Here is a 12,723-nt window from a genome sequence, read left to right as displayed (position 1 = left end):
GCTGTTCTATGTCAGTGATGGGGTTATTGGGTTCACACCAGGAAGGACCGGACACTCTAGTAGGTGCTTTAAAACACATTAACACTGTTAAGGAAACTGGTACCAAGGTTGAGCAACTTTCTCAGCTCAGTTTGTCAGGCACTAAAGCCCTGTCATTTGTTGTACTTGACACTGTGTCTGAGAATAAGACGGTTTTGTTTCTAAGAGAATGTGGACCTCACACAGAGAATCAGAAGCATCTTCAACAATCAGCACAGCTTTGGTGCCTGCTGACTTCAGTTCCATCTACAAACATCAAGGCAGCAAAAGGCGACCTGTCAGGTAAACAGCATGACCCAGGTTCTATCAAGACCAGGATACACTTTCATTGCTGCACACACACGTGATTCTGCTTCAAGGAGAATGACAGGCTCATCGGTTGAAGTAGGGAAGGCCTCCTGGAGCTAGGGCATCTTCAATAGCCAGAACACAGTTCCTGAAATGGAAGGGTCACTCTTTCCACCTGACCTGCTCACATAAGTAACACAGGCGCACCACCAGGTACTGATGGCCACGAAGGATACTGGACACTGCTCCTGAGAATAGAAAGGCTTGTTCTGGATGACAAAGAACCTGACTACAATTGCAGAGTATTCTCCAAATTTACACTCTAGAGAAGAGTCAGCTGGAAGTGGACAACAAAGTTTATTGGTCGCTCCATCACGTCACTGCAGAGCAGGTGAGGCACCCCATCGCCTCCCCATCTCTGAATCCCAGACTCAGCCTCTGGCCTTTCTTCCATGCCACACCTACCAACCCCTAAGTCCATTCTCCACATGGCAGTCTCAAACATGGGCTTGTTTGCTTCCTTCTGTTTTGTTTCAATACTGGGAATTGAACCCAGAGGCACTCTACCACTGAGCTACATCCCCAGCCCTTTCTATTTTTTTGAAACAGGGTTTTGCCAAGTTGTTGAGGCTTACCTTGAACTTGACTCAGCCTCCCACATTGCTAGTTACATTACAGGCCTGCACCACCATGACCAGAAACTCTGGGGTTTTTAAATGCCTGTTTCTTTCCCTTTGGTTTTCAGAACAATATACTGGTTCCCTAGTGTTTCCAAGTAGTGACCAGTGAGGCTGTTTTTAGCACGTTATGATCTCATGGTTTTGAACATTTTGTTAGATAAATAGACATTCTTAATATATTATATATATATATGCCTCTCTTTTTTAAACTGGGAATTGAGTTCAGGGTCTCACATAAATGTTAGGTTAAGTGTTCTACTACTAAGTTACATCCTCAGTCCTTTTTATTTTATTTTGAGACAGGCTCTTGCCCAGTTGCCCAGGCTGGTCTCAAACTGGGGATTCTCCCGCTTCAGTCTCCCAAGTGGCTGAGATCACAGTTACATACATATTTTTTAATGTTACAAATAATCCCATCACCAGCCAACACAAGTCCCTTCCATTAGCCTCTCTGGCCTTTAACACGATCCTACTAATTCTTAGTAGCTTTCTTGCTTTCAGATAAAATGAGATAATCATGTCTCATTTTCTGTACCAAACCTAGACACTGCCATTGATCCCAGGGGCTGTGACTCCTCAGGGTGAGACAGAGGGCACAATCCAAGTCTGTTTGTGCTCCTTGCTACTGGGTGGCCACTATTCCCAAGCCTATCCCCCTTTAGAGTAGTTTCTAGTGAGACAAGAAATATTTCTCATAAAAAATTCTTAAAATAGATAGATCTAATCAAATTTGGGATTACAGGGTATTTATTTAATTGCTTTAATTTCATATCTGTATGTCTTTTCTCCTATCCTTAAACTCTTGTTGCCTAACAGCAACATAATGATTCATCTATCATGATATACATAGTAGTTTCGAAATAACACGAATAATTTTACTAAAAATATAAGTACTAAAAAACTGCCTAGGTTCTTTTTGTTCTAATTTTTAAACAACTATACATAAGCATAGGGCTTTGATAGAGCTCAGGTCATGCTATCCTCAGGGTGGCACCTTGGTATATTAAATATTTTAAACTGAGCAAATTTGAGAAAATGCATGTAAGGGAGTCTACTGTCCCCCACAGTCTCCCCTAGAACAGGTCATAAGACCCTCCAATAAGTGGTGCCTTCCCTATACTGGAGGAAGGGCATGGTCTTATCCCTAAAGCAGGGACGCTGAGAGGAACTGGAGTAAATCAGCCCTGCTCAGTTTCCCCAGTGGATTATATATAACTCCCTTGGTCCTATCCTTTTCTCCATGACTTTCCACTCTTAATCAAACTTTGTAAAAAAAACTCAGGTTCAAACACTCCACTGGGTCCTCATTTCCTTGTGATGGTTCCCATGTCATGCAAAACTTAGATTAAGTAAATTGTGTGCCTTTCTCTTGCTATTCTTGGTTGCAGGGGATCCAGCAATAATCCTAAAATGGCTAGGAGGAAAATGAACTGCCAGCTGCCTCCTCCACAAGGATCTCCTGCTGACTGGCCTGGGGCCTGTCTAGGTAAAGGGCCTGGTCCTCACATCCTGGGCCTTGCTCTCCTCACTTGGCCTACGGATGCCTCTTAGTAGGTGGAGATCACCTTCGCTCCTGCTTAGAGCTGCAGCACGCTCAGCTGCACCTAAACTGACCACTATCTACCTAGCCATTCCCCTGCGTGGGCACAGGCATGTTTCCAAGTCTTTTTAAGAGAGTTTCTGGAAACTTCAATCTGATCATGACACACCTGTTTAAAACCCTTCAGGGCATTTCTATTGCTTACCAGATAAAGACCCTAAAGCTGAGCACAGTCAATGATCCTGGGCAAGCCTGGGCCTCATCCAGCCCCTCCCTGCACCACAGTCATGCCAGTCCTTTTGGGTTCCTCTGAGCTCCAGTTCTCTTCCATCTGGCATGGCTTCACTCCCTCCCATCCCAGGAAGGAGTCATCCCTGACCTCTGACCCCCAGTTCAAGGCATACTGGCCTCCCTTTCAGTCCTCGGCACAGTTGTGAGCCACCGTTATCTGAAGGATCTTGAGAGCTCCTTCCTTCACTACTACCGATCAGCAGAGACCCTCTCCTGTTTGTTCACCACTGCTACTATCACGATGTGGGGTGCTCAAACTTGGCAGGTGCTGACTTTGGTTTAGCAAATCGTTGCTACAATCTGCACAACACAGAAATTACCTGTTTCATGAAAATTCAATCTAACTCACCCATCTGTGCCTAGTGCCTTCTGAAGGAGATACATCTTGCCTACCTTCTCAATCTTGTCTCAAACTTCTGGTCTATACAGGTGTTCTACCTCAAAGGTTGACTCTGACCATTTATAGCCCAGTCATAAGCTACCCAGAGCTCCTCAAGTCATCGAGTTGTACACGGCATGTTCTTAGGTGTGCCTTTAATCTGCCATTACGTTCCTTTAAAAAACACTGTCCTTGCTCCTTAATCTATTTGCCTGTCTTCTTTTGGGGCTGATTTTATTTTTCTGATATCATGCTGAAAGCTCAATTCACTTACTTGCTTGTTCTCCAATAAATGCACTCTAGGCTCCATCATGTTTTTCTCCCAAAAGCAGTTTGTGCCTCACCCCACAGGTCAGGACCTTTACTGTCATTCACTTGTAGTCAGAAAGTAGTTTGTGAACTCCTCTTTAATCCAAGATATATACAGATCTTAAAATATCCAGATGATCAGATACCTTTAGATGTCTGTTCTCTCTCTGTGGTACTGGGGTTGAACTCAAGGGTGCCCTACCACTGGCTACATCCTAAGCCCCTTTTCAATTATTGAGACAGGATCTTGCTAAGTTGCCAGCCTGCCTCAGCCCCCAAGTCACTTACAGGCATGGCCACCACACCCTGCAAGCTATCCTACTCTGAAGTTCCAAGCAGCTGGTGTCACTGCAGTCTGAGATTTTGACCTATAGGATTTACTTTTGAACACTTGGGATTTTTCTTTATGGCCTAATATATAGCCAATTTTGTTGAAGTGTCTTATGTGACTGATAAGAATCTACATTTGTTTATTGGGCACAAATTTCTGTACTTGTCCATTAGCTCCAACATAGTCACCATATTACTTAAATCCCCTACATCAACAATTCTCAACTGGAGACAATTTTGGCCCCCCAAGGGCATTTGGCAAAGCCTGGAGACACTGTTATTAGCATAAGGGTGATCTCAATGGAGGCTGACCCTGATGCCAGGCTGAGAACTCCATTTGACCTGGGTTATAGAAGTCAGGGCAAGGTCCCTCCCTCCGCATGCAGAGCTGACAAGCCCCCATCCCATCAGGATCGACTGCAGTGAGGTGTAAGTAGTGACGTTAGTAGCCCTCAATAGCTCTTCTCCTCTGTCCAGTGCCATTATCATGACTTCAGCCTTGTTTGATGGTGACGATGATGCTCCACTCTTTCTTGTTGGACTGATTCAGTTCTCCATCCCTTATTTCTCCTCTATGTGTTAGCTTTAGATGTCTGACTTATGCAGAACACTCAGCGAGATGTCTCTTTTGTACTAAATCTGGAAGTTTATTACCTTACATTTACCCTTTCACATTAGCTGTGATTCCTCATATATTTGGCATATTCATATCACCTTAGTTTTGTTTTTAAGAAAAATATCCCAAGCGCATTTCCTTGGGTTTCTGTTTTTCCTTTAGTCTCTCTTGTCGAGGTTTTTCTTTGTGTTTTCCCCCTCTGCACTTCAGGAGTTACGCATCCTAACTTCAGGCATCTAGTAGTTATCTTCCACCACCTAAAAAAAAACAGAACACCCCATCCCAATTGGTTTCCATAACTGAGCATCATCAATTACACAAAAGCAAAGTAAGCGTTCCCAATGTTCAAAGGGAACTAGTCACTAGGGCAAAGAGTTCTAGAGTCAAGTTCTAGGACCTACATACGTGTACTCTTACAATCCTAATGATTTAAGAGCTATTTCCTTAGGCTCTCTTTTTATAGGTGACCTACATACCCATCATATCAAGGCAGGAGCCCATTAAGGGGAAATTATCTTAACTATTCCTCATTGTTATTCGTATTTCCTCCAAAATAATGCTATTTGATTTCACTTAGATCCAGATCAACTTTGATTTGTTTCCATTGAGAACTATGGCCAGGGTAGGGGTGAGGGATGGGGTGGTCCCGTGAACTGCTTCTATTAAGGGCTAGATATTAAGTATTGTAGGTTTGTGAACCACATACTACTTCTATTCATATTCTTTATAGATTTTTTTAAAAATATGTATGAACCATTCTCAGCTCTGGGCATATGAAACCAGAATGCACTGGGATATGACTCACAGGCCTGGAGTCTGCCAATCCCTGGCCTGAAGTACAGCTGTTTAAAGCCATGTCTTTAAAAAAAAAAAAAAAAAAAAAAAATGTACTTCTTTCAGCCCTGTGGAAAAGTTCTCTACTCATTCTGATGACATATATCATGCACTGGTGCCTGATAAGTCCAAGCATCCCGAGTTCCTCTCCAGTTGCCACACCCACAGGACTACCACTCTAGCAGAGCACCTCCCTGCTGTTGGCAAAACACAGAACATGTTACCCAGCACAGAAGGGTAAGCTCAGTTCTAGTATCTTCGAGGTCAAAGGCCTTATTAAGACACATAGCTATGAAACTAGAAAAGAACTGGAGGCAATAGCAAGAGTCCTGGGGCTGAATCTCTAGATTTTTTCCTCATTATTTTTTCCAAAAAACACTTAACTGATGATCCTTTCCCAAACTAAATCTATTAACAAACCTACAAAAACTCTCAAGGCACCCAAGAAAATTGCCAAAATTCTATATTCATAAAAGACACCTTCTCTAACCCACCTTTTGGGACACTACACATCACTATAATTTAGGGAGTTTTCACTATTTTTGACAAGTTTTAGCCAGTTGGGGCTCAAAAGACAAGCCCCTCATTTCCCACCCCGGAGATGTTCAATCAACAAATAATTTCATTCAACGAAAAGCATTTGCCAAGAAATTACTTTATTTTTCAAACAAGGTTTGGGGGGGTCCCACCTGAAATTTAACATCCAAATAAAATCACAGATATTAAATTCTTTGAAAACTTGTACAAAGAAAGTATCTCTAATCCAAAAGTCTGTACATGTCTACTGAAGACAAAGCAAAATTCTAACAAAAACATTTTAGTGCATTTAGAATTTATTTTAGTAGACACCTATTGCAGTAAATTTGCATTCACATCAAAGATTAACTCTCATTGACATCGTTACAAACTGGCATGCAAATTTTTTTTTTGTAAGTTAACACAATTTTTATCGTATTCAAGAAAACCAACTTCTATAAATGGTTTAGAGTTCACCTCGGATCATGTTATACTACTTTTCCTAGTTGTCACATTCAGTGTACAGAACTATAGAAATGAGCTTACTATGTTATCACTGTTCATCATAATTAAAAGCACAAGACATCTTCCAGTAGTGAGACATGCACAACTTCCATCATGTCCTTGTTATTAAGGATCACGGCATGAGCTATATGAAAAAGAGGGAGTTGGGGATGTAGCCCAGTGGTAGAGCATGTGCTTAGTAGGCATGAGGCCTTAAGTGCAATCCCCAGCACCAGAAAAGAAAGAAAAATAGGAGCCTTAACCCTTACACCAAGGAAGCCTTTCCCAATGACAGTCTTTCTCCCATGGCACTGCTTATGCTCAGAGATTCGGTAGTGTAGAAATGGCCTTAGCAGGCCCACCCCTTTCAGAAGCTGCTGCCCTTCAGACCCACACTCCCAATCAACCTGGCTAGCACCAAGCTTGGTGAGGAAAGTCAGCTTTCAGAGGGCAAAACACATAAAATGTCAAAAAACCTAAGTGCTAAAGACTTTGACACACTGGACATGACTATAAATAATTATGTGTATACACAGACATAGAAACAATTGAAAAACTGTTAGATCTTAGATTTTAATGAGAAACATTTATGTAAATATACACAAAAATACCCTACAACATCAACTGACAATACAACACAAAATACCTTAACAGATCAATATGTAAAATGTATGTACATAAACCACTAGACTCAAAAATGGACAAAGGACTTGAAGCTCAACATCACACTGACCATTAGGGAAATGTAAATCAAAATAATATGATGCCATCTCACATCCACTAGGAAGGCTACTATCAAAAAATAGGAAACTGGACCTGGAGATATAGTCCAGTAATAGATCACCTGCCTAGCTGCATAAGGCCTAGGTTTTACCCCAAGCACCATAAACAATGAAGATGATAGAGAAGATATGAACTGGAAGCTTTGTGCAGTGTTGTTGGAAATATAAATTGGTATAGACACTATAGGAAATAGTATGGTGGTTCCTCAAGAAGTTACACGTAGAGTCACGTGCAGTGGCACACATCTATAATCCTAGCAACTCAGGAGACTAAGGCAAGACTGCCAAGTTCAAGGCCAGTCTCAGCAACTCAGCAAGACCCTGTCTCGAAATAAAAAGGGCTGTGGAGGGAGCTCAGTGGTAGAACACCCTGGTTCAATCACCAGTACTGAAGGGGAAAAAAAAAAAAAGATTAAACATATAACTAATATATGGTATAGGAATTCCAATTCTTAGTCTATACCCCGAGGAACTGAATGCAGGGTCTTTGCACACCTGTGTTTGTAGCCACATTATTCATAATAACCGAACAGTGGAACAAACTCAAGTACCCAACAACAGATGTAAACACAAAATATGATACTTACATGCAATAGAAGATTAATCTGCTTTAAAAACATGAAAATTCTGACACATCCTAAAACATGGATGAACATTTGCTAAATAAAATAGCTAAACACAAAAAGACAAGTACTGTGTGACTGTACTTGTCTGAGGAATGTACACAGGCAAATTCAGAGACAGTAGACTGGTGGTTGCCAAGGGGCTGGGAAGAGGGTCAATGAGGAGTTTAATGATGAGGAGTTTCAGTTTAAGAAAACAGTTCTGAAAATTGATGGATGCAGAACAAGAATGAACTAAATGCCACGGAGCAGTACACTTAAAAGTGGTCAAGAGAGTAAAATTTGTTTATGTATCCAGATAGATAGATCAATCTCCACAATAAAAGTTTGGGAGAAAGTACACATAAACATATAACTGAATTTTTAAAAACGGAATTTTTTTAAAAAAATTTTTTTAATTTTTAAAAGTTTGATAATTTAATGTTTATCATTTTCTTTTCCTGTAGTTATAGCCTTAAATTCTTTTAGTATAAAAAAATGCAGATCTTAATAATAAAACATCTTGGAGAACATATAACAAAACATATTGGAAGCTTACCAAACTCTCATGAAGGCATTATTTTTGCACAAATCTGATCAGACTGTTCTAGAAATTGCAATCATGGTACCTACCAATCCACAGCCTAAGTGACCCATCCCAACTACAGGCCCTGCTGCAAGGGGACACTGTGCAGATGCAGAGGCTCATCCTTCCTCACTACACCTGGAAGCCCCTGGGATGTGGTATGCAGAGTAAAGAACTTGGTCAGTCTTACTGAGGTATGCTGGAGAAAGGGAAGAAGATGAGGCAGGTAGAGCTGGGTGTGATCCAAACTGGAGAGTCAATGTACAGAAAGGAGCACAGATCTGAGAGCAACAGCCTAATTTCCTGAGGGCAGCCAAGATCCCTGGTTGGCAGCTGTATACTGTCAGAGCCTGTTATGGTTTGTATGAGGTGTTTCCCCAAAGCTCCTGTGCTAATGCAGAAATGTCCAACAGAGAAATGATTAAATTGAGAGCTGTACCCTAACCAGTGGATTAATCCATTTGATGGATTAATAATCTGAATGGACTAATTGGTGACAACCATAGGCAGGTGGTGCAATGGCTGGAGGAAGCAGGTCACTGGGTGTGTGCTTTTGGGGTCTCTATTTTGTCCATGCTCTATCTCCTCCCACCTCTTGCTTTCTGGCTGCCATGAGTTAAAGAGTTTTCCTCCCACACCCTTTCACCATAAGGTTCTACTTCAACTCACGCCCACAACAAAGGAATCTGCCGACCATGGACTGAACCTTTGAAACTGTGAGTCCAAAATACTTTTTCCTCCTCTAAGTTGTTGTCAGGTATTTTGGCCACAGTGACGACAAGCTAACACAGAGTTGACCATGGTCCAGTTGCCCAGACATCCAGCAATGTTGATTCCAGGGGTCCTCCTAGATTTCTGTTATGCTTATTCCTGGTGATCACAGCAGACCTCCCTCTGCAGCCTCACCTGGAGATAAGTTTACTCTTGCTAGAGGATAAGCCAAAGAAAACAAACCTTTAGGGTAACAATATCACCCTGGGCAAAAATAATCTCCCCCAGGCAGGGACACTAACAATTCATGCTGAGCAGTTTAACCTGATGAGTGAGTGAAGGTAGGGGCCTGGCAGCTTGACCTGTCAGCATAACCACATGACATCATTTTAGAGAAAGGCCCCAGATGGTAAAATGAATCCCATTTGTGTGTGTGTGTGTGTGTGTGTGTGTGTGCGCGCGTGCACGCGCGAGCGCTCACAAGGATCAAACCTGGGGCTTTGCACCCTCTGAGCATACATTTTACCAAGTGACATCCCCAGCACAATAAACACAAATGCTGTCCTAGTTCACAGACCCTCAGTCTCTGAACCTGGAGATTGGCAGTTTTCAAGACTTTTGAAAAGCTGTAGACCTTTATCCCAAAAAATCTTACATAGAATTAAAAGGCTGCTCTGTCCCCTTCCCAAGTCCCTAAGACATGTTCTCAGAACCATAGAACTTCAGAGAAACAAGTTTTAAACTACAGGTCTAACAACTTATTTGCTGTAATATCACACTGCCTTTGGTGTGAATTTTCCAGAAATAGAAAACTGGCAGGGACTGGCAGAGTCTATCAAGGGACTGCCATTCACCTGCAGAAGGCAGACAGCAGGCTACGTACCTGGCACTCACTTTCATCTGCAGGACACAGGACACTTGGCAGCCTTTGGCGGCCAGGCCTACAGGCACTTCCCAACACATGACCATGCCTCCCATTCCTCAAATGTTCACCATTTCCAGACTGAATTTTTTGCACAACATGCACCCACTTTACATTTTTTCTTAAACAGCTTAGGACAGACCCATAACAGCTGCAGTTAGCACAACCAGTGGGAGAGCCTCTCCTACAGCTGTGGCTTTGTCTTTCACCCTCACAGCCTTGCCCCAACACGAGCCTACACAGCTAAGCTGTTTCCCTAGCCCTGCTATCTAAATTCATAGTCACCTCTGCCATCAATGAAACTGTCAAAAGGGGGAAATGGGGCACATCCATCCATACTCCTAAAAGGATGGGCTCAGAGCACATGAACTTCTATTGAAGAACCCAGTATGTGAACCTAAGAAAAAAACTTTTATCTGCCATAACTTCCAGCTGAAATTTAGCACTTCTTCAATGAGGAAAGCAGACAATAAGCCCTGGATTTTCAGCAGGATCAGTGACAGACAAGTTCACAAAGCGCCCAGTTGTCAAGGAAATCTCATTACTACTCCAAAACACTTACCAGAGTCACAGCTGGGTGATGTACTGCGCTAACAGAAGGCTCAGACTGGACTCTATCAACAATTTGGTTCAATATTTTGATGACTGTATTTCAAATATCATTCATTCTCTTGATATTTTTATTTTGGCCTGGAGAGTGAAGGTCCCTGAGGTCTACACTCTGCATCACTTTCTCACTTTCAGGCTTTTCTTTGAAAGTTTCAGGCAGTTAACAATTTGAAACAAAAATGAAAATTGTAAACAGAATGTTACTACTCAAGTTGCAACTTTCTATTTCTGCTATTCACAATTAGAACTTCCCTAAAATTAGGATACACTGTCAGAAATGTAACTAAATGTAAGCTAGAGGACAGGAACCCCGAGTCATTAACCAGGTAACTTGCTGACACTTAAAATTATAAACAGACTGTTAATCTTTGGAACTAGCCATCCTTCATTCCCCAAGTTTCCTCAATTCTACAGTACACTTAACTCTTCAATGCTTCAACTCCAACCGCCCAGCTAAGAAAGCACTGCAACGGTAGGAATTGTGAGCAGAGTACCTAAAACAATAGTGCATTTTAGATCCAATCAACTATTGCGACTAGACGATCCACACATCACTCTCCAGACTAAGCACATTAAGGAACAAGAGATGAAAAGAGTCACTCGCCCCCTTCCAAGTCAACCGGATTCGACTGCATCACCGTGTGCACCGGCAAGCACGTCTGCCCTTCACCTAAGTCCATCAGATCCAATACCAACAGAACGCTCCTTTACTCAGGATCTTGAGATGAGGCCTGAAGCTGGGGTTTCCATCCATCCTTTGGCGGGAAGTACCCGTATCTTCAGGAAAAATGGGTTACTTTTACAAAAAGCTAACTCTCAGCCCAAATATTCACTTAGACCGCTTGTCTACGTCAGATCCATCTTGGATTGCGGCGAGTCTGCGATCAAATTCAGACAAAATGCGGGCGCCGCTCGCCGACTTGAACCCGCCTCGACACGCAGCCCCGGGCAGGGGTCCCGGGCGCGGGCGTCCGCGGCGGGCCTGGCGGTCGGTCCCGGCGGTCGGTCCCGGGCCTCCCTCCGAAGGCGCCGCCGCACCCCGGCGAAACGCCGCGCCTCCGTGCTCCTCACGTTTTCTTCGGGCGGCACGACCTCTCTAAGGAACGCGAGCGGCGCTGCGGGGCAGCCGGGCCAGGCACCTCCCGCACGCGTCTCCGCCGCCCGCAGCCGCCCGCCCGCCGCGGCCCCCGCACCGCCGGGACCCCGCCGCCATGTTCCGCCGCGGCCCTCCGCCCGGCCCGGGCCGCCGCGCCCGCTCCGACCCTCGGCCCGCCCCCGCCCCGGCCCGCGCGCCCCCGGCCGCGCCCCGCCCGCGGCTCGGCGCGCCCCCGCCGCCCCCGCCGCCCGCGCAGGGGCGCGCGCCGCGCTCCGAAAGGGACGGTTAGCAGCGCGCGCCGCGAGCGGGCCCTGAGCGGCGGCCGCGGCGCCTTCCAGAAATTTCCGCGTCCCTGAGCCCACACAGGAAAACAGGCCGGGCGCGCCCCCGCGCCGCGGGCGGACGGCGCCCCCTCCCCCGGCCGCGCTCCCCTCCCCCGCGCCCGCCCCCAGCCCCGGGCGGCGGGGCAAGTGCGGGCCCCGGGCGCCGCCCGCCCGACCCGAGGCGGCGCAGCGGTGCGGCAGCGGCGGCCGCGGCCGGTGTGATTGATAGGGACGGCGGCGGCGAGAGCGGCGGCGGCGGCGGCGGAGCGGTTGAGTGACAGCTTACCTGGGTGCCAATCTTCATCACACTGACAAGCGGCTGCAGCAATCGGGACCCGCAGTGCCGCGCCCGCGTCCAACCGTCACGCCGACGCCGGGCCACGCGACACAGCTTCGCTCAATGGGAGGAGGGCGACGCCGACGCGCGCCGCATCAATATTCACCGCGGGGGCGGGGCCTGCGGGCGACGGGCCCCGCCCCCGCTCTGCGCGGCGGCGGGCGCGGGGTGGGGCCTGCGCGGGGGCGGAGCGACGTTCGGCTCCGCCCCTCGCGACCGCAGTCAGGCCCCTCCCCGGCCGGCCGCGTCGGGGCGCGAGCAACGGCCTGCCCCGCCCCGGAGGCCGAGCTTCCCGACTCATGACTATTCAGCGGGGCATGATCACGCCCCCTCTAAGCGCTCCGCCGCGGCTGGGGGGAAGTGTGCTGAGCCGGGCGGAACCAACTGTGGCCTGAGTTGGGGGGTGAGGGATGTACCATTAGAGGCCAT

At 45.9% G+C, this 12,723-nt stretch overlaps 1 protein-coding gene across 6 annotated transcripts in view; it reads right to left on the bottom strand.

Annotated features, from left to right (window-relative positions):
* Pknox1 (PBX/knotted 1 homeobox 1) overlaps positions 1-12,363 on the bottom strand; it is a 53,932-nt gene extending 41,569 nt beyond the window's left edge. For 2 of the 6 annotated variants that reach the window (XM_047563828.1, XM_047563834.1), the window contains exon 1: positions 12,244-12,363. The gene's annotated coding sequence lies outside the window, so the exon portion shown is untranslated. Of the gene's footprint in view, positions 1-4,570; positions 4,730-10,491; positions 11,795-12,243 lie in introns of those variants that run through there. The other 4 variants (XM_047563829.1, XM_047563832.1, XM_047563833.1 and 1 more) reach the window with 4 other exon arrangements.
* Between the last annotated feature and the right edge of the window lie 360 nt (positions 12,364-12,723).

The sequence above is a fragment of the Sciurus carolinensis genome, chromosome 9 (assembly GCF_902686445.1).
Source record: "Sciurus carolinensis chromosome 9, mSciCar1.2, whole genome shotgun sequence".
NCBI classification, from domain to species: domain Eukaryota; kingdom Metazoa; phylum Chordata; class Mammalia; order Rodentia; family Sciuridae; genus Sciurus; species Sciurus carolinensis.
This window is presented reverse-complemented; position numbering and strand designations above follow the sequence as displayed.